The sequence below is a fragment of the Protomyctophum parallelum genome, assembly GCF_964188405.1.
Source record: "Protomyctophum parallelum genome assembly, chromosome: 14".
Taxonomy (NCBI): domain Eukaryota; kingdom Metazoa; phylum Chordata; class Actinopteri; order Myctophiformes; family Myctophidae; genus Protomyctophum; species Protomyctophum parallelum.
In genome coordinates, this window is record NC_139709.1 from 16789130 (window position 1) to 16807753 (window position 18624).

The window sequence follows — 18624 nt, forward strand, 5'->3', positions numbered from 1 at the left end:
GTAGATGGGTATAAAATGCATCACATTGCGCCGCGTGGTGATCTTGTAGAACTGCTTTTTTCCTATATTGTTTTGGTCCCCATGTGGATTTTGAGATCCACACGATTCGATTGCGTAGTTATAACCTGTGTCAGCTGTGTAAATGTGTTGTTGACAATAATGCAACTTCCACTCAATTCTTCCTTTCTGTAGAAGGCAAGCCCTGTGCTCAACCTACATTATTTGCCTATAAGTGCGCATGTGCATGCGTGTGTGTGTGTGTGTGTGTGTGTGTGTGTGTGTGTGTGTGTGTGTGTGTGTGTGCGTGTGAGGGCGTGTGTGTGTGTGTGTGTGTGTGTGTGTGTGTGTGTGTGTGTGTGTGTGTGTGTTTGTGCGTGCATGTGTACGTGCGTGTGTGTGTGTGTGTGTGTGTGTCACAGAGATCTAGGTAAGAGAGAATTGATCACCCATGGTGTTTGTGTGTTGTGAAGATGGAAGTCGGAGGGAGAATTTCCATTATTCTCCGGCTGCCTGTGTGTCAAGGGGGCTGGCTTAGCTCCATCAATATTTTTGGCTCGATGGTTCCAAGATCCTTTTCCTTTATTCTACCCCTGCTTCGTATCACAGCATGAGGGGGAGCTCAATTAAAACCCAAGAAATGCTCATATTAAGTGTTTGATATTCAAAATCAATGGCACTGCATGCCGTGCAGAGCAAGGCATTCTGGAGCTCCATTTATACTCTGTCGCACATAGGGTTTGGATCCGGAACCGGAGGAATCGGAGGAACCGGATGAACCAGGTCCAAAATTGACGAACCGTTTTATCACACATTCAGAGCTGGTATACAGTATGTGGACTTCACATCTGCTATACATTTACAATACTGGTGGTTCTCAAACCTTTACATTTCATGGACCATCATAACTCTGAGAGTGTACAAATGGAACCAAATGGGCCCGTACACTCTCAACAGTTATAAACATCGCAATTAGAACCAATCTTTGTGACGTTCCTTTTGTTAGCGTTGCTGTGGGATGCACTGAATGGAGTAGTGCTTACAGTATTTCTGCTCCATCCTACAATGGTCTTGCACACTGAAAGTAGCAGATCTTTAAGCTCACAACAACCTGTCACAAGATTGGCTATTACACTATGAGTCATTGGGTTACAGCATTGTTGAAATCAGGGAAGATTTCCTGCATGAAAAAACACGTTCCTTGTCATTTGAGCTCAAAATAACTACAGTATGAAACTCTACTGTAATGAGACTGTCTGTGTGCATCATGTATGTACTGTATGCCACTCTGTCCACAATTACTCACTACACTGTATTGTCAAATCGCAAAACAAGGCCATGAAACTCCATATATTTCACCTCTAACTCAATACAATGTGTTTCAGTGGCTGTAGACATCCAGAACGTCTGAGTTAAGTAAGTGCGTTGAAGGGGCTTAATGCTGCACTCGACACTTCACACAGATTTCATCAACAGTTCATTTGCTATTTACAAATTATTCTCTTGTTGCTCATTTAAAGAGGTGACCATTCATTCACTTGGGCTTCGTTCCTTTTGAAAATGGAGGCTCCAAACCCACAGACACTGCATCACATTGGTGCTGAAGGAGAAAGTAGTGAAGATTACTCAACTGGCATTAAAGCATGCTACTCTCCCGACTGTCTGCCAAATGAAAACAGCGATTATTTAGTAATATATTTTGAGCAACACGGTTCGATATTCATATTACCGGTATGTTGGGAGGTACATGGTCTTACGTCAGAAATCCAGACATGTTTTGGTCTCAAGCCATGTTTCGGTCTCAACAACCTTCATCAGGTATCCCTGATGAATGTCGTTGAGACCAAAACGTTGTTGTAGCGGTAGCCAAATAAACTACTTCTAGTCGCCCGTTTGCCAGAGAAGCTTGCAGCTTACACCATACATAATACACATGCATGAAATCCTCACCATCGAGTGGACCAGAGAGGAGTAATGTCGACTCCACAGTCGAATGAAAAACAGACAAAAAGTTCTAAAATGATAGCGTTGCCTCTATAATCCCCGGCCTTGGGGAGATCTGTGTGAAAAATGCAGACTATCAAGTCGGCTCGCTTCCATTTATTTCGTTCTACAAAAAGACTCTTGAAGTGGGATGTTAGTATGCTGTGATACCAGTGCCCTATTTTTGTCTGGTGTTGGCCTAGTATCTGATATCAATATTCCTCCCTACACAGCGAAACACTTCTACTCTGAGAATGTACAAATGTAACATAATGAAACCTTAAGGGTCCATTTGGTTACATTTGTACATTCTCAGAGTTACAAAATGGTACTATGTATGTAGTAGGCTAATCGCTAGTGCAAACACAGCTGTCTCTGAGTCAGTATTGCACTGAACATACGTAGCCATTCTAGAAGTTTCTTGTTTTTCTGCCTGATCAAACTGGCCATTCATGGAGAAACAGAGAACTGTTATCCCTGATCACACATATAGACGCCATCCGTGCAAACACGCGGCCCTCTAATGGGGGAGATCATTCTACACTACGCATGCAGATGAGCAGAATCAGTCAATAGTGTCATAATGGCTTCCCCCTCTCTGCTGGGGGTTTATGTCTGTCTGTGCCACAGACCTCATGTAATCAGTCGCGACCGCAGCTTCGCGAAATTGATGCCCCTACAAGAGATTGCCAGCTTCTTCTTCCAGAGGAGATTTAACTTTCTATGAAAGCCGCCATGAGGTGTGGGTAGTCGGGGGCTTGCCGGAGATTAATGCACGCCAGCCCTGTCTGTCTGCACCTCCATTTCCCGGCCCACCCTTTCGGCGGGAAACCGGCGGTCCTGAAGCTAAAAAGGTGGCTGCCAGATATGTTACGAAACAATTTATTCCTGAGCGAGATACACACAATGGTCTTTATAGTGTCACGCAGAGTGCGTTTCAAAGAAATCTATCCATCTTTTACTTGACTGAGCCAGAGGCCAGAATCAATAGCTCAACCCCTCAATGCTGGAGCCAATTTCTCCTAAAGATTTTTGAGTTTGACTTAAAAGGCCTTTTGTTATTGCACCTCAGCACCGGTAACAAAAAGTAAACTTTCAGCATTTAGACGCTGCAAGAAGTGTGTGTGTGTGTGTGTGTGTGTGTGTGTGTGTGTGTGTGTGTGCGCGCGTGTGGGTGTGCGTGTGCGTGTGGGTGTGCGCGTGCGTGCGTGGATGGTGCGTATGTGTGTGTTTGGCACCAGAGCATAGACTGCAATGCACATAGGACCCCAGGTGCCAATGAATGATGCCCGGGTGGTATTGTGAAAAGCAGACAGAATATTGAGAGTATAAATCGCTGTCTGCTGAGACATAATGAGAAAGTGAAAAACAAGTGGGTATTTTTTTGGTTTCTTGAAACTGACCCTCAGAGACGTGTGGCATGGTGGCGGTGAGGTTGTAATTGACAATTCTTTCTCTCTCCCAGACTGTATCATGTGATTTATACGAATTAGCATAAGGTGTCGCGCACCAGAAATAGCCGATCTACAAGCTGTGATCTCAAGCTCTTTTTTGGCGTGCGATGCGTTGTATAACCAAGTTTAAATCTGGCATATGGCTGAACATCCATTTCGCACTCAGTTGCATGAGGCTGACTGAACACGTCTCTGTGAACTCTTCTTCCTCCACGTTGCCTCTGGCTTGGCGAACAACGCCGAACATTATCGGTCACGTCCACGGGTGGGAAGTGGGCAGCAGGGGTGGGCAATCTCTGTCGCTGCACTATAGCGCCTCCTACCTGCTCAGCAGGAAGCGGAACTGGGAAGGATATCTTGTTCCTTCCACAGACTAAACAGTATGGGTTGGCGTTGGGGACTATAGACAACGGGTGAAGGGGGGTATTGGCAGCGATTAACATTGGTTGAACAATGAAAAGAAAAAACTATTTTTTTAAGTAGTAAATCAGTTCTAATTCAACTGGCACCCACTTCATATCAAGAGTATTTTCAATAGAGCTTGATGCAATGAACCCAGAAATAAATATGATAGCAATTAGCACAGAATTGTTTGGATTCTACCTCCAATTTTGAGTGCAAGAGACAGAGGCCAAAGTGATAATGGCAGGGGAATGAACAATGCTGTACCATTAGTGTGATGTGTATTTAAACTTCTATATTTTGTCAGGGTCTATGAGATGTTATATACTGTAAGCCTTCTCTCAGCATCATCATCATTGCCACGTCCCTCTGGCAGATATCATTGCTGGAAGGCGTCTTTGGCCCTCTCTGCCAATTCAGCAATTACCAGTCTTCCGACCCGCTCTATCTGGCTTCGGAAATCGCAGGTCTGCCCCAATCGCCCCAATCTGCCTCGATGGCAGCACTTGTTTTAACAAACGTCTCGTCTCCCAGCGTCCCTGTAGACAGGGGCCGTGAGGCAATCTGGGGTAATTTAAAACCAATGTCGACTATCTCCCTCCAGCGCGTCCAGCTCGGCGCTTCAAACTCCTGCAGCTAAAGCCCCCTAGGATCTGATGGGCCTTTTCGGCCCGCCCTATTTCACTTATCTATTGACAGCTCCTGCCAATAGTCCTATCCCGGCTCCTGCTGAGACCGATTGCAGCAGTGAATTGCGTGTATATATACTGTCTGTTAGGGGACTTTGAACTCCAGGAAGGGATTTAAACAATCAATCTCAATATCATTATCAATCACGTCTTGCTGTTCCCCACATTGATTCGGAGGAGGAAATAAAGAGGTTGGAGTGGAGATTTCCACTGATAATCTGCCTGGCTGAGCCGCTGAGCTTGTCAGCAATGTTTCACAAAGCAAAAGCGACTACCTGCATCCAGAGTGACAGTACAAGATCAGCAGAGAGAGACTACCTGCATCCAGAGTGACAGTACAAGATCAGCAGAGAGAGGGGGAACATAATGTTAAACCGACTACCTGCATCCAGAGTGACAGTACAAGATCAGCAGAGAGAGACTACCTGCATCCAGAGTGACAGTACAAGATCAGCAGAGAGAGACTACCTGCATCCAGAGTGACAGTACAAGATCAGCAGAGAGAGACTACCTGCATCCAGAGTGACAGTACAAGATCAGCAGAGAGAGACTACCTGCATCCAGAGTGACAGTACAAGATCAGCAGAGAGAGACTACCTGCATCCAGAGTGACAGTACAAGATCAGCAGAGAGAGGGGGAACATCATGTTTACATGCATCCAGAGTGACAGTACAAGATCAGCAGAGAGAGGGGGAACATCATGTTTACATGCATCCAGAGTGACAGTACAAGATCAGCAGAGAGAGGGGGAACACAATGTTTTTAAGTAACGATATGCCTGACGGTGCAGAATGTGTTAGGCCATGAATATTTTGGTTTGGTGCTGCAGACAGATCCAGGGTGAAGCAGTCTTTAGGTATTATATTTGGCTCAAACCCCCCTGTCTCATTATGTGAACAGCTGGCCATCTACTTGTCTTCACCCAAATATCAACTTGATGAATGTGTTTTACAGCAGGACCATCACATAGCCCCTGATCAAATCCACTCTGTGCATGGTTAGATGTACATCAGACATGACAGCCGTTCTTTTCCTTAGATATGCTAAATTTTGACAGATGATTTTCAAACTATGTACGCCTGGCGCAAGGCTCACAGCGTTCCTTTCCACCGAGCCTGTCAGGAACTTCCAGTAAATGGTTTCAAATCCATCTCCATTTCCCTGCAAGCTGCCAGGTACCAATTAAGATGAATACGGAATGGAACTATAAGACGGACGTGATCCTTCCTGTTGACGCTCACTAAATGTTAAAAATGAGGACTTTCACTTTGGCTGAGAGGAATGATCTGGAGACGATAACAGCAAACGTTATGATAATTTTTCATATCAGATCCGTTAGACAGGCATTGTGAGCCACAGGCATGGAAGAAAAGTGCTCAAGTCGATTAAGGCCAGGCTCAAATCATTAGAGCTCATACAAGAGAGAGGGTGGACTGGTGCTCTTTCACATGCAGAGAAAGCAAGAGAGCCTCCCGAACAGCTGAGGTCCCGCTGCAATGTGAACGGGAGACGGAGCACATGTGCCCGCTGTGCTCATGTAAATGTATGAGGGAGAGGGCTGTGCGGGCGCTAAGTGGAGTGTTTATTTTACAGGCTGGCGGCTTAGGTGCATTCTGACTCGGGCTTGACAAGCAACCGAGCTGGTTAACAATAGCTCTCCTCCCATTGTTCCCAGCATCATCATTCGCTCCTTTATCCGAGCAGAGAGAGTGAGCGAGAGCGCGCCTGCGTGTGGGAGAGAAAGAGAGAGAGAAAGAGAGAGTTGCTGTCTGTCTCGTTGGCCTCCACAGAGAGCACGAGAGAGAGAATTAGGCTGCTTCCTATTCAGCCTAATGCCTGTTGAAACCCTGAATGGCACAGCGAGATGGGCTTGTTTTGGCTTTCCATTTCCCTGCGCTCAACACAGCCTGGAAACGACACGGTGACTGAGTAAAATATTGGATGGGCGCCACGTGCTCTCCATTAACAACATTGTTTGTCTGTTAACAAAAGTTTAAAGTGTGTTTTTGCCACGGATACATTGATCTAGGAAGGGAATGCAATTTTTGAAAACCACGTTGGGGAAGGAAAGCTCAGAGTGATGTGTTCAATAGGACAATGTACCTTTTCATGCAAGGCTTGCAATTTATATAGGCTCTGTGAGGCACAGAGAAGAAGATACAGTATCATTTCCATAACATGTGAGAAGTGAGAACGGCCTTCATAAGAGTGCTAACCACATAAACCCTAGGCTACAGTATATACATTGTTGACCAAGGTCTTCCACGGATCTATACTTCCCTCTAGTCTACACCAAATCTCTTTGGAGAAAATAAGCTTGTACCGCTATTTTTGCAGAATGTTCGCCTATTTTTTGTGAATATAATGGCATTCCCAGGATTGGGATGCTATAGCATTCATGTGGTTAAATAGTCGAACTTGCATTAGGCTTGTGGAAAACATAATGGTTGATTAGTAGAAAAACAGGTTTTGCATTTAAAGATAAAGATAGTAATAGCTAGCTACAGTTTATTATTTCTGACATGGAGATTACAATTGTAAATCCCACATACACACGCACGCACACGCACACACACACACACACACACACACACACACACACACACACACACACACACACACACACACACACACACACACACACACACACACAGTACAAAGTACAAAGTACAAAGTACCTGGACATAATTAACTCACTGTGTGAGAATGCCCTTCATCAAGTCTGTTGACATTGCCAATCCCAGCACTAGTTTACAGTGGAACTGGTCTGCAATGTATTGATTCACAACTAGAAAAAGTGCCCTTCTGGGCACAGGTCTCCACCAGGAGGATAGGAATATTTAGGAGTAATATAAACATGTTTTTTGTTTGTTTGTTCCAATCTTTGCCAATCAGGATGGAATATGGGAAATGGTGCAGATCCGTGTTGATGGCACGCATGCACAATCCACCTGTTGGTGGCGCTATAACAGGGCAATGTGAAATGGGTGGGCTATATTCCTCAGCCTAGTAGGAAAGTGCGTGAAAGATTTCACGTGAAATTGCACGCTGCGTTCATGATTTGAGGTTTTTTGTTCAAAACAGGCCAATCCTGCAAAATTTGAAAGCCAATGTTAGCCAATTAGGATGGAATATGAAATATCAGACACATCCGTCTTGAGCACATGACTATGGAGATACTGTGTAACGATTTGCGGGATTTTTGGACAAAATCTGTAGGTGTACTGTGCAAAAACTTGTTTTGCACAAAGCGGCCTCCTGGTGGCGCTATAACAGGCCGTTCTGGAAATCTTGGGGCAGAGGTTCATCGTTGGCATCCAGGGAGTGTGTGTGCAAAATGTGGCATCGACCGGGTTAACGGTGGCCGAGATTAGCTTGTCACGGACGGACACACGGACACACGGACACACGGACACACGGACACACGGACGGACGGAGTGCAAAACATACTCTCTCCCCATGCCTTCGGCCTGGTGGAGACAACAAGGTTCCGGCTCAATACTATGAGGCTGGAAGGAAAAGTTCCCCCTGGCTCCAGTACTGCATTCGATCAGGTGTGATGGGCCACCTGGCCTGAGCTACAAATGAGAAAGGCTCAATGAAAGGAGGAGAATAAGCGGAGAAAAACTCCCTGGCCTCCTTTGGAAAATAGATCCAGATTCCACACACCTGGACAAAGAGCTTTCTGAAAAGCGGACCAGACTGCTCCATAATGAAAACACTCACACCAAAACAAACAAACATCCACCAACCGTTCATTTACCCCTAATTTACATTTAGCTGTGCATCATGTCTCATACCAAAACTAGCAGATCTTCAAGCTCATAAGTGTCGCACTGTGACGCATTATAGATCTTATAGATCTGACCTGTACGGTGCGAGACGACAGTGCTCAACTAAGTATGAATCAGGCCTTAGATTTAGAACCTCGTACTAGCTAAATGTGCGAAATCTGTCTGTAACAAAGAAGTGGTGGTGCTAATATCAGTAGCAGCAGCTTTCCTCCCTTAATTTTCCCCCCTCTGAGTTTCTCAGAGTCTAATTTGTCAATACAACAATGCCATGAATTAGCCCAAAGAGAGTTCGCCTCGGGAGGAGAGAATGATTATGTTTGATCATGGAAATAAACAAGAACATTAACATGCTTTGTTGGTTTTTCTAGATCTGGAACAAATGCTTGTTTTTATGTGTGGAGGAGGGAATAATTCAAGGTTGAATGTCGAAGTATTAGAAAATCACTAAAGCTAATTAGAAAACGCGGAAAGAATAGAAGAACGGTTAGATCAATCCCTCTTGAGAAGAGGAGGGAAATCTAGGCCACAAAGCCTGTATATTCGGGGCAGCATTATCGGCCAGATGAAATATCATTACTTTCCTTCTTTGCCATAGATTATCATCGATCAAATCCGTGGTACATTATTTATAATTGTTGACCACACGCAGGTGTCGGCTAGTTGGATCAGCGTATGGACAGACTAGGAAGGAAGGTTGCACCTGGTTGAGGTTAACCACTTAACCACAACAACATTCGGCAAAAATAGGTGAACTTGGGAGTGAAAATAGCAGATCTACATGTTCAGAACTCATAATCTTATGACCCATTGTGAGCTTCTATAGGTCTGCTAGTTTTGGCAAAGAGATGTGGGTGTATAGGCGAGAAAGAGGGGGTGGGGGACACAAAGTATAGACCTGGGGGTGACCAGGTGAACCAAGGAGGCATTTAGTGGTTATGCCTGAGAGCTTGTAGATCTGCTGTTTTTGGCTGCACAACACTGGAATAAAGTATGCCGCGCATTAATTAAGCATATACTGTAGGCTAGGGCTAGTTTTGATAATTTTCACCGATGACGAATCTTGGCGATATGCCCACCAGAGTAGGGACGGACACTATGGTTAATGTGGATAAAGGCCAGAGGGTAAAATGCAACTCTGACAGTGTCAAAGTCACTAAGGATATTACTGTGCGGCAGGTGTGGCTGAAGAGATTTTACTCCTGGAGGGAGAGCTTTTGCACAGAGCCGTCTTATATGGGGTCATACACTACACACTTCAAACAAAATTTGTCCCTTTGTTTCTCCTCTGAATCTGATGCCTGAAAGAACCCCCTATGGCCAGGCTTAGTCCTCCTGTGGTGGGGGAGGGAGGGGTGGGGCAGTGGGGTTGGCATCTAAGCCCAGCGTAAACATCAGCGTGTGACATGCTGAGGTCCCGCCATGCCTGGCAACAGGACGGTCTGCAGATCCTGCCACTGGAATGAAATTGGTGGTACAGTCCACTGATTATGGCTTTATCTTTCTTGATACAGACTATAGTACTTTCTTTTTTTGAAGCGATATAAATAAACTGTCAACCACAGATTTTCAAGAGGGCTCTGACAACCACTGATCTAAGAACACTAAACTGCATTTTAGCGTCTGTTTGTTCCAGTTGTCCCAGACAATAGGATTAGGACCTATACATCAAATACCCCACAATGCTGCATGTGCATAATAAACAGATAGACCAAGAACCTAACTACCTAAAGTACCTGCACAGACCACCGCAGAGTCTGGGGTTCAAATCCACCGCTGTGCATCCGGCATTGTCCAGTGTGTAGTCTATAAACGAGCACAATTGCCCGTGTTTGGGGTACGGACGGTGGGCGGGGAAGGTGGGGTGGGGGTACCTGTACCCCTACAGGGTGGTGTGGGCACCTGTCAGCACGGAGTGTTGGGTGGGAGGAGTAGGCCGATGGCTCTACGTCTTCCCGGTGGGGGATCCTCACTGGAAGGTGAGCCAGCAGAATATAACAGCAGTGACAAGTTAGACACACGCTTGTTAGAACAGAAAAGACCTCTAAATGATGGGCAATTGCAGGTTAGTGTAGCTGACAGTGCGGGAACTCAACAGCTGGAGTCAAATCTGGCTGGTGTCTGGACTTATTTTCATACCCTGGTAACAATGAAAATATATTAAATAACAATAGTATAATTACTCACAATGACACAGAACACTAATCCTTACCTAATGTATTTAAACAGAGGAACATTGACCTTCAAGCAGAACTGTGAGGCAGCGTGTAAAAAGAGACATCAGCGCTTGTTTTGTCTTAGAAAACCTGTGTTGTTCCATTTTCACATGGAAAAAGCCTGATGACCCCATTTTATTTCACTCTTTATTGAATCAAGCTGGTCTTTATTCCCTTGTGCTTTGGCTCGGTAACCTGTCGTTGGATTGGAGAACAAACACAATCTCTAAATCAAATTGTCAAGTGGGTCCAGTAACATTAATACTGTAGGTGAATCTCAACTCAACCTATGTGTTGTTAGTTACTCGATTGGTAGCCTCGGGAATCGCAGGCGTTTCGAAAAAAAGGCCTGGGAAAACGAGTCAGGAAAAAGGAGTGGGAGTGAACCTTGTATTTTGCTAACCAATAACACTGCAGAGGGGTGTCGCTCAGTGTTCTATCTTGGAGGGGAGGGGAGGAGGAGGAGGGGGCGGGTGCACAAATCGGTGAACCAATAGGATCCACCGGCTGTTTCCGCCGGCAACCCGCCCCACTAGACCAGAAATCACACAGGCTGGGGCAGGCTAATGGCCTGCCTATATAGCACGATGACTATAACTATAAAGATATACAGTTTTCAAAATCCTTCCACACCACAACTATAATGACAATATCAGTATGGATGTTATTGCGACTGTAGGTCGCAGATTACTTTGAAAACCTGTATAACCTGTCCATCAGTCAGGTCACGCCTCAGTTGTCAGTCCAGGCCTCGTGACATCACGCTCCCATATATGGCCATCTCCATATGTCGATCTGACATCATCATTCCCAGACCTGGCCTAATACAATCCCTGTTATGCCCATATATGGAGATCCCTGATGTCATCAATATTAAGCCCATATATGTGGGAATGTCAATATATGGCCATATTGTTACAGTCTCATGATAACCAGTGTGGTTGCTGCGACTCGAGTCACACTTGCAAATGAACCAAGTTGGTACAATACATGGATTTCCATATGTGGAGCTGACTAACATCACCTGTATCTCCATATATGAAGATCACGACACTAACCTCATCAAACCCTGGATAGCCATACATGGTCTGACGTATTTGATCTGCATATATGGAGCCGGCCAGCAACTCTAAATCTGACCTCACTGACACCAGTTTTAACTCCTGCTTCTCAACTGTGCTGTATTAAGAAGCTCTGTTGTTTCAGTATGTTGATACTTGTTTGCTTTGGCGTCTGGAATATGTATTGTTGTGATGATGACTTGGAATGCTGAATCTCCCATTTACAACACATATGCCCCTAATGGCTACTAATAAAGAAACTTTCCCATGTCAAACATCTATTCTACTATAAGTATAAGTATTATCCATCCTCAACACAAAAAGGCACTATTTCTCTACGTCGGGTCCGAGGAGGCGATGACAACCAAGGGTCCAAATGGACCTTTACACATTTGGAACTCTTGAAAGTGAACCACTTGCACACTTTCAGAGATTATCCCATTTAAACACCTTCAAAATCCTAGTTTTCGTTTTCGGAAAAACTAATTATAATAAAATAATGATGTTGCTAAATATCGTCAAAAGGATAGAATATGGAAATAAGAGGTTTTTGCCCAACAACAGCGATATATAGCAATAGCAACAACGAAAATGACACAGGTGTTCCTTCCCAGCTTGAAAGGCATAACAACATACTGTATAGGTGTAACAGGTCTAAATGGGTTAATAAGCACTGAGGATTTTACTGTCCCAGAAGGGGTCAAATGGAGGTCCGCAGCCTAATGCATATCAAACTGGGGGTCTTTAAAATGAAAACGGCTGAACATCACTGGGATATGGACGTTTGCCCCTTCCCTTCAACACAGTAAGGACATGTGTTCATTCAGCTCCATCTATGCAAGCGAGTGACAGAAGACAAATGGCACTTTTCACCTGAATTGCTTTCAATTCAAATTGGTTGCATGACAGAGTCGTCTGCGAAACAAAGGAATGCACTGTGCAGACGCTTAGTGCCTCATTAAAAAATTGAATTATTAAATCCAATTATTGTACGAGGGCTCTTGACCCATTTATTTCCCAGTGAATCATAACCTTACATGTCATGGGAGTTCAGAGGGAACTTATCCTTTTACATTATAGGAGTGCTGGTTGTTTAGCTCCCCGCTACAACCCAGCTAACATTTCCCCGCTAGGTACCGCCTCCCGCTGTCTATTTCTTCGCGTAGCACGCCCGAACGCGATCGTCCCTCGCCCCGACAGCGGGGCGAGGGACGATCGCGCTCATTTACATTTTAATGCCTTGTGAATTTACAGCGATGTACAGCCCCTCCTCACGCTGACGTAAGGCTTGCCTCCCCCGCCCGACGAGAGACAACTATTATTGAATATAATTAAGTGGATTCTTCTTCTTCTTCTTGCAGCTATATTTATTATTATTATTATTATTATTATTATTGTTATTATTATTAATAATAATATGTACCTGCAGACTAGTAATTGTAACACTTTAGTTCAGGCTAGCCTGGGGCCGAGGCATTCCCCGGCATGCATTGCAGAATTGCAGGCTGTTGCCTGCAGTCACTGCAGTGTTGTTGTTTTTGTTGACTGTTGAGTCGACGCTATGGTGGAGGGCTGGAGGCAGAAGACAAGACTGCCCAACAAATGCTTATATTACACAGTTTTTCTCCGGAGAAATTCAGTCGAAAGGTCAGTGTATTTTTATATCCGAGTGTAGTGTAATTGCACGTGTTAGAATGGTTTCGATCTTTATCTGTGTATGTTTTCCTCTAGCTAGCTAGCCAGCCAGCTAGCTAGCTAGCTACCTGGGTAATCTATTGTTTGGACGGGGGGATAGGGTTAGCAAACTCATGCTATTTTAACGGGCTTAAAAACATCTAGCTCCGTTAGAAAGAAAGAGAAAGCTACTGCAGCTTAAGCCTTATGGTGTTTTATATTAAGGTAGCTCTGGTCCATAGCCCAATCTGGACTCTACTGCCGTTGGACAAAACTAAAACAACAAAACTAAAACTAAAGCCTACTTTCCTTAGTACTTAGTCTCCTATACCACATCAATACAGCATGGAAATGGGGTCTGCAAGGCTAAATCTTCGTCAAATGTCTGTCTTGCAAATGTAAAAAACATCACATAGTAGGCTAATGTTTAAAACATACTTTTTTTGTTATTCTATTACAGGTGCAGATGCAGTGACCGACGTGGTCACTGCCATGCAGGTACGTTCTGAGCCATTTCTTTTACTCTTCTCTCTGTTCTTGTCTCCTCTAAAAACTGCCCTGTCTCTGCTCTTTCTGAACAGTTATTTGGTGGGAACCACTGAATTAAGTAATTACTTTTTGAAACAACTGAACGTTTTTTTACTGAAAACAAACACAAGTTTGCTGTTGCATTTGAAAGAAATTTGACTTGAATTTGTTTTCATTTTACAGACAAGGTGACATGCTGTACAGAGCTGAGACATCGTTCTTTAATTTAAGGTAATTGTTCATTTTCATTTTTACCAAGGACAGAAAATTGGCACCCAACAATGTGTAACTGTGTACCATTTTTACCATCATAACATTTTGTAAATAAAGTTTTGTCTATAATTTGTTTGTCTGAAAACATTGAGTTATGTCAATTTGTTTTATTTGCTTTTACATTATAGGATGTTGGATTAGGAGAGGCAGGCAAACTTGTTGAAGCAGACGGCACAGAAAAGCCGGTTGAGGACGAGGACAATACAGAGGTGAGCTGTCAAGTGAAATGATTGATGAGTACAGTGGCACTCTGTGCCACACTATGAGCTTGTAGATCTGCTATTTTTCAACAGCTAACAGCATTTAAAATAATGTTTAAAACCTATGAGGCGACACAGATGCGTCCTCAGGTCTAAATGGGTTAAGGCAGTGGTTCTCACAGCCATCAAAACGTTATCCCACATTTCACAGCAATGATGGTAGGTAGGCCTATTTCAGAATGCCTGAATTTACACTTGGTTGCATGGTGAAAATAGTCGATCTACAAGCTCACGTGTTGTGAGCCCTATACAAATGCAATCCATATAAATTTTGTATTTGATTTTGTTCAAATTACAGATGAGGAGGTCACGTGGAGGAAGTGGATGATGGTGATGGATAAAGAGGAATCCAGTCTATACCCAGCCTGCATTGTACCGTGTGGGGGTCCCCGCAACATCCAGACCTCAAGGAACGCACCCAGCTTTCCGTGCTCGGATATACAGACATGGGGACATACACACATTGCTACGCTCAGAAACTCCTGACTCCACTCAGAAGAGAATTGGTGTTTTAAAGACTTAAGCACTTAAACTTGAGAACTGATATGTCTTCTAAATCCTCACAGATTTGAGTTAAAACGTTTGCTGCAAAAGAATATATAGTTAGAGATTTGTGCCACATTTTCACAATGTTTCAAAATTAGCAAATCTACAAGCTCGTTTTCAACAGCTTACAGCTTTTAAAATAATGGTTAAAGTGGCTAAAACCAGGGGATCTTGGACTTCAGTGACGGAAACCTGGGGTCTGAGAGCTGGAGACGTTGGATAGGGTGCATCCTGGAACTTCTGCTGGGGGCCACCACCAGTCAGGCTTCATAAAGGAAGGAAACGGCCAGGCACAGCAGGCAGCTCATCAAACGGTGGTCCGTGGCTCAAATAACTTTGGCATGAAAAGGGTTCAAATGTATGCTGCACGATTTCTTGCTCAAAAGGTGAATCTCGATTGTGTGTTCTGTTTATTGCTGTGTAACTGTTATTGCAACATTACTGGGCCTACATAACTAACCACACAGAATAGACTTGGTGTTTTATAGACATAAGAAATTAAACTTGAGAACTGATTCCACAAAATGTCTTCTAAATCCTTGCAGATTTGAGGTAAAACGTTCACTGGGTTTGGGACACATTCTCACGATTTAAAAAAAATAGCAAATCCTTGTAGATCTGCCAACAATCTAACGGCTTTTAAAATGATGGTTAAAGTGTTTAAATGATATGACTGTTTTCTGAAAACCCTAGATGTTTCTGTATCATTGGTGTTCAAACGATTTACTCCAATCTGAAAATATGTTGTTCCAGGGACCGCGCTACGAGCTTGTAGGTCTGCTATTATCCTGAAAATGTGCAAATCTTTGAATATATATTATTTCAGAGCAAACGTTTTTAACTCCTCTTTGCTTCTGGGTAGTCCCTGGAACAACATATTTTCAGATAGGTGTCTGCGGTGTTCATAATATTTCTGGGGTCCTTGACATGACATAATTTGAGAACCACTGATATAGAAACATAGGTTTTTCAGAAAACTGTGGAATTGTGGACAGTCTTATCCAACAATGTTCTGGTGGTTTCAGGAAAGTTGGTGTTTTACTGTTTTATATATTTTAGGAGCCAGTGGTTCTCAAAGTGTGGTCCTAAAGTGCATTCTCAGAAAAATGGCATAAAAATCAACCACTTGTATTCTAAACTTGTCTGTTTTAAAATGTTTCCATGTTTTTTTTATGTTTATGTGCCTTTATTTATGTTTAACATGGCTGTCTAAATGTTTTCATTGTAACCTTTTTTTTTTCCTAATAAAGAAACAAAATGAAGTATACATTTGCTGCTTAATTATGTTTCTATAAATATGTGGGAGGGAGGTGAGCATGGGGGAGGATCGAGGGGTGAGGGTCGCAATATATATGGGGGGGGGGGGGGGGGGGGGTGTCATAAGACAGCTTCACGCTGTCCTGCTGCTGCCGTCCGTAGCTGACATTCGAGTCGCGGCAGAGAAGCGGGGCGCCGGCTACACGCGCGTCGGGGCGCGCGGCCCACGCTGATCATGAACGACTCACCCACGTCGCGTCACGCGCCCGGCGGAGGACACGATCCGCGGCGCGCGGGGACCGCCTCACGTCGGCGGCGCGCCATGACTTGCTAGCTGGGAACGCGAAACAATATTAAAATGTTCAATATTTTACATTCAATATTTTACTGATATATGAGCCACGCTTTCTAGGAATTTCTCTCTGTCACAGGAAAGGACACGAGGTTCAAACACATATATCTCCCTCACCATATGTACGTGCAGAGTATTAATTAAAATCAAATCAGACAAACACAGCGCCTTGCGAGAAGCTCTTTCTTTGCTCTCTCCTTGATTAGAGAATTCCCGAAAATAATTGAAGCACTTAATCAATGAATAATATTAAGAAAACATAGGTTGGGTCCTCTTGGTCTGCACAGTCAAATCTTCAGTGTTCATTTATCCATTTGTAAGTCTGAGTAGGCACAAATGTACCCATAACGGGTCCGGCTGGTTGCATTTGTGCCCTCGCTGAATCAAATGAACGCTCAAGATTTTTACAGTTTTTTTTTTTTTTTCCTCACTGGAGGCATTGGTGTTCGAATCACGGCAGGCCTTTGTGTCCCCTGCAAGATAAATCCATGGTCATGCTGCTATAGAAAGCCAGCTGAGGCTGGGCTTATAGGCCTCAGCACTAAAACTCGTGAAGCAGAGAGCCTCTGGGAGGCCCGGTCACACCGCAGGACTCTTCAATAACACTGTAACTAATATCCAAAAGGACAAACACAGCCCGGGCCTCCTTGGCCGGCATGGCCAGTTGCGGACTTGCGGTAGCAACTAGCATGCTGCGTATCCGCATTGGAGCGGTGGGACAATGTTAACAGAATTCTGATTATTTGCCTGTTTATTGATTGGGTTCCATAAACACTAAGTCGCTCTGGATAAGAGTGTCTGCTAAATGCCTAAATTATCCTATTAATAATCCTATTAATAATTTAGCGGACTGTCAGTCAGTCAGTCAGTCAGAGTACTTCCTTAGCATAGAGCAAGACAGCTGCTCGCTTTCTCCACCATCTCACAACGCCACGACGCACGGACCGCCTCACGGAACCTAGCGCCGCACAGCCCTGTCCTCCAACCTCATCTGCCCTGCATTACACACGCCAAACATTCTAACAATCATCTTAATTAAATTAATTTGCGTAAAAAAAAAACCCATCTCCCCCCGCAAATCACGTGTCACCAGCGAAATGCATGTCGGGACGGGCACAGATTAATACTGGGAACGATACTACTACAGTAGCTACTCTTGCGTCAGTCGACAGAACTTCCTCTTTGGGGAAGCATCGCGGCCAACGCGGGGGTTGCGTGGCACAGGCACCTGAAAGCCTGCTCTGACAGTTGGACGGGGGCATGTTAACGTGAACACACAACTCCACAGTACACTGTGGAGGACTTTTGTATCGCATCGCGGGGCCGGGGGGACTTGAATTGACAAGTGCGCGAGCGTGCGCGTGTGTGCGCGCGCAACAACACATAATAATAATAATTAATAACCCATCCGTTACCATATATTCAGAACGGGTAAGTACTAGTCATTTCTAATTGAGGTGTAAGGTGTAAAATGTTCATAATAAAAAATCAGGCTACATTGAGTGAATCAATTGAGTAGGCATATTTGTGGGGAATCAACATTCTGTCAATTTACTATGACACGCAGCAGTTTGCTAGGTCATTAAATTACAGATTTTTCTCTCTTTAAAATGATGTTGTTCGGAGAATAAATCAAACGTTGTCATGACACCAGCCATAAAGTGCTGAAGAAAACATTGAATTGGACAATGTTGTTATTCCAGTGTAATAATCTATGCTTTAACCAGTGTGTAAGATAGATCCATATAAATACACTCGCACATTAGAGATTTTGACTAAAGTTGTTATTGGGTTTCCGTGCATTTACAACCTTGTACTACAGATTCATTCTCAATCTCACTAATTACACATTTACAGTATATCTCAGTGATGACTTTTTAATAATCATTTTCCCCTCACATTAGTCAGCCGATAACAAAACGTATCCACATCAGAAAAAGTTCTCTTGACAAACACAAAACTAAGTACAGAGGCCCTGAGGCCACGTTACTCTCTAAAAAACAGTGACGTCTGTCAATCTGTCCATCTGACGCCCGGGGTATCCCTAATAGCTGTTGACAGCTGAGTGACCAAGGTCACGATTCTCATAATACTCCCAACATTACACCGATATGTCTGATCCAGTCAAACGTCACTGTGA

At 44.0% G+C, this 18624-nt stretch overlaps 1 protein-coding gene and 1 long non-coding RNA gene across 11 annotated transcripts in view; one reads left to right on the top strand and one right to left on the bottom strand.

Annotated features, from left to right (window-relative positions):
- Window positions 1-18624, bottom strand: part of LOC310870755 (receptor-type tyrosine-protein phosphatase mu) — a 255299-nt gene that overhangs the window by 197813 nt on the left and 38862 nt on the right. The window lies entirely within an intron of this gene.
- Window positions 13980-14761, top strand: LOC310870368. The gene is made up of 3 exons (XR_014570229.1): window positions 13980-14027; window positions 14198-14278; window positions 14628-14761. It is a non-coding gene; the product is annotated as an uncharacterized lncRNA (long non-coding RNA).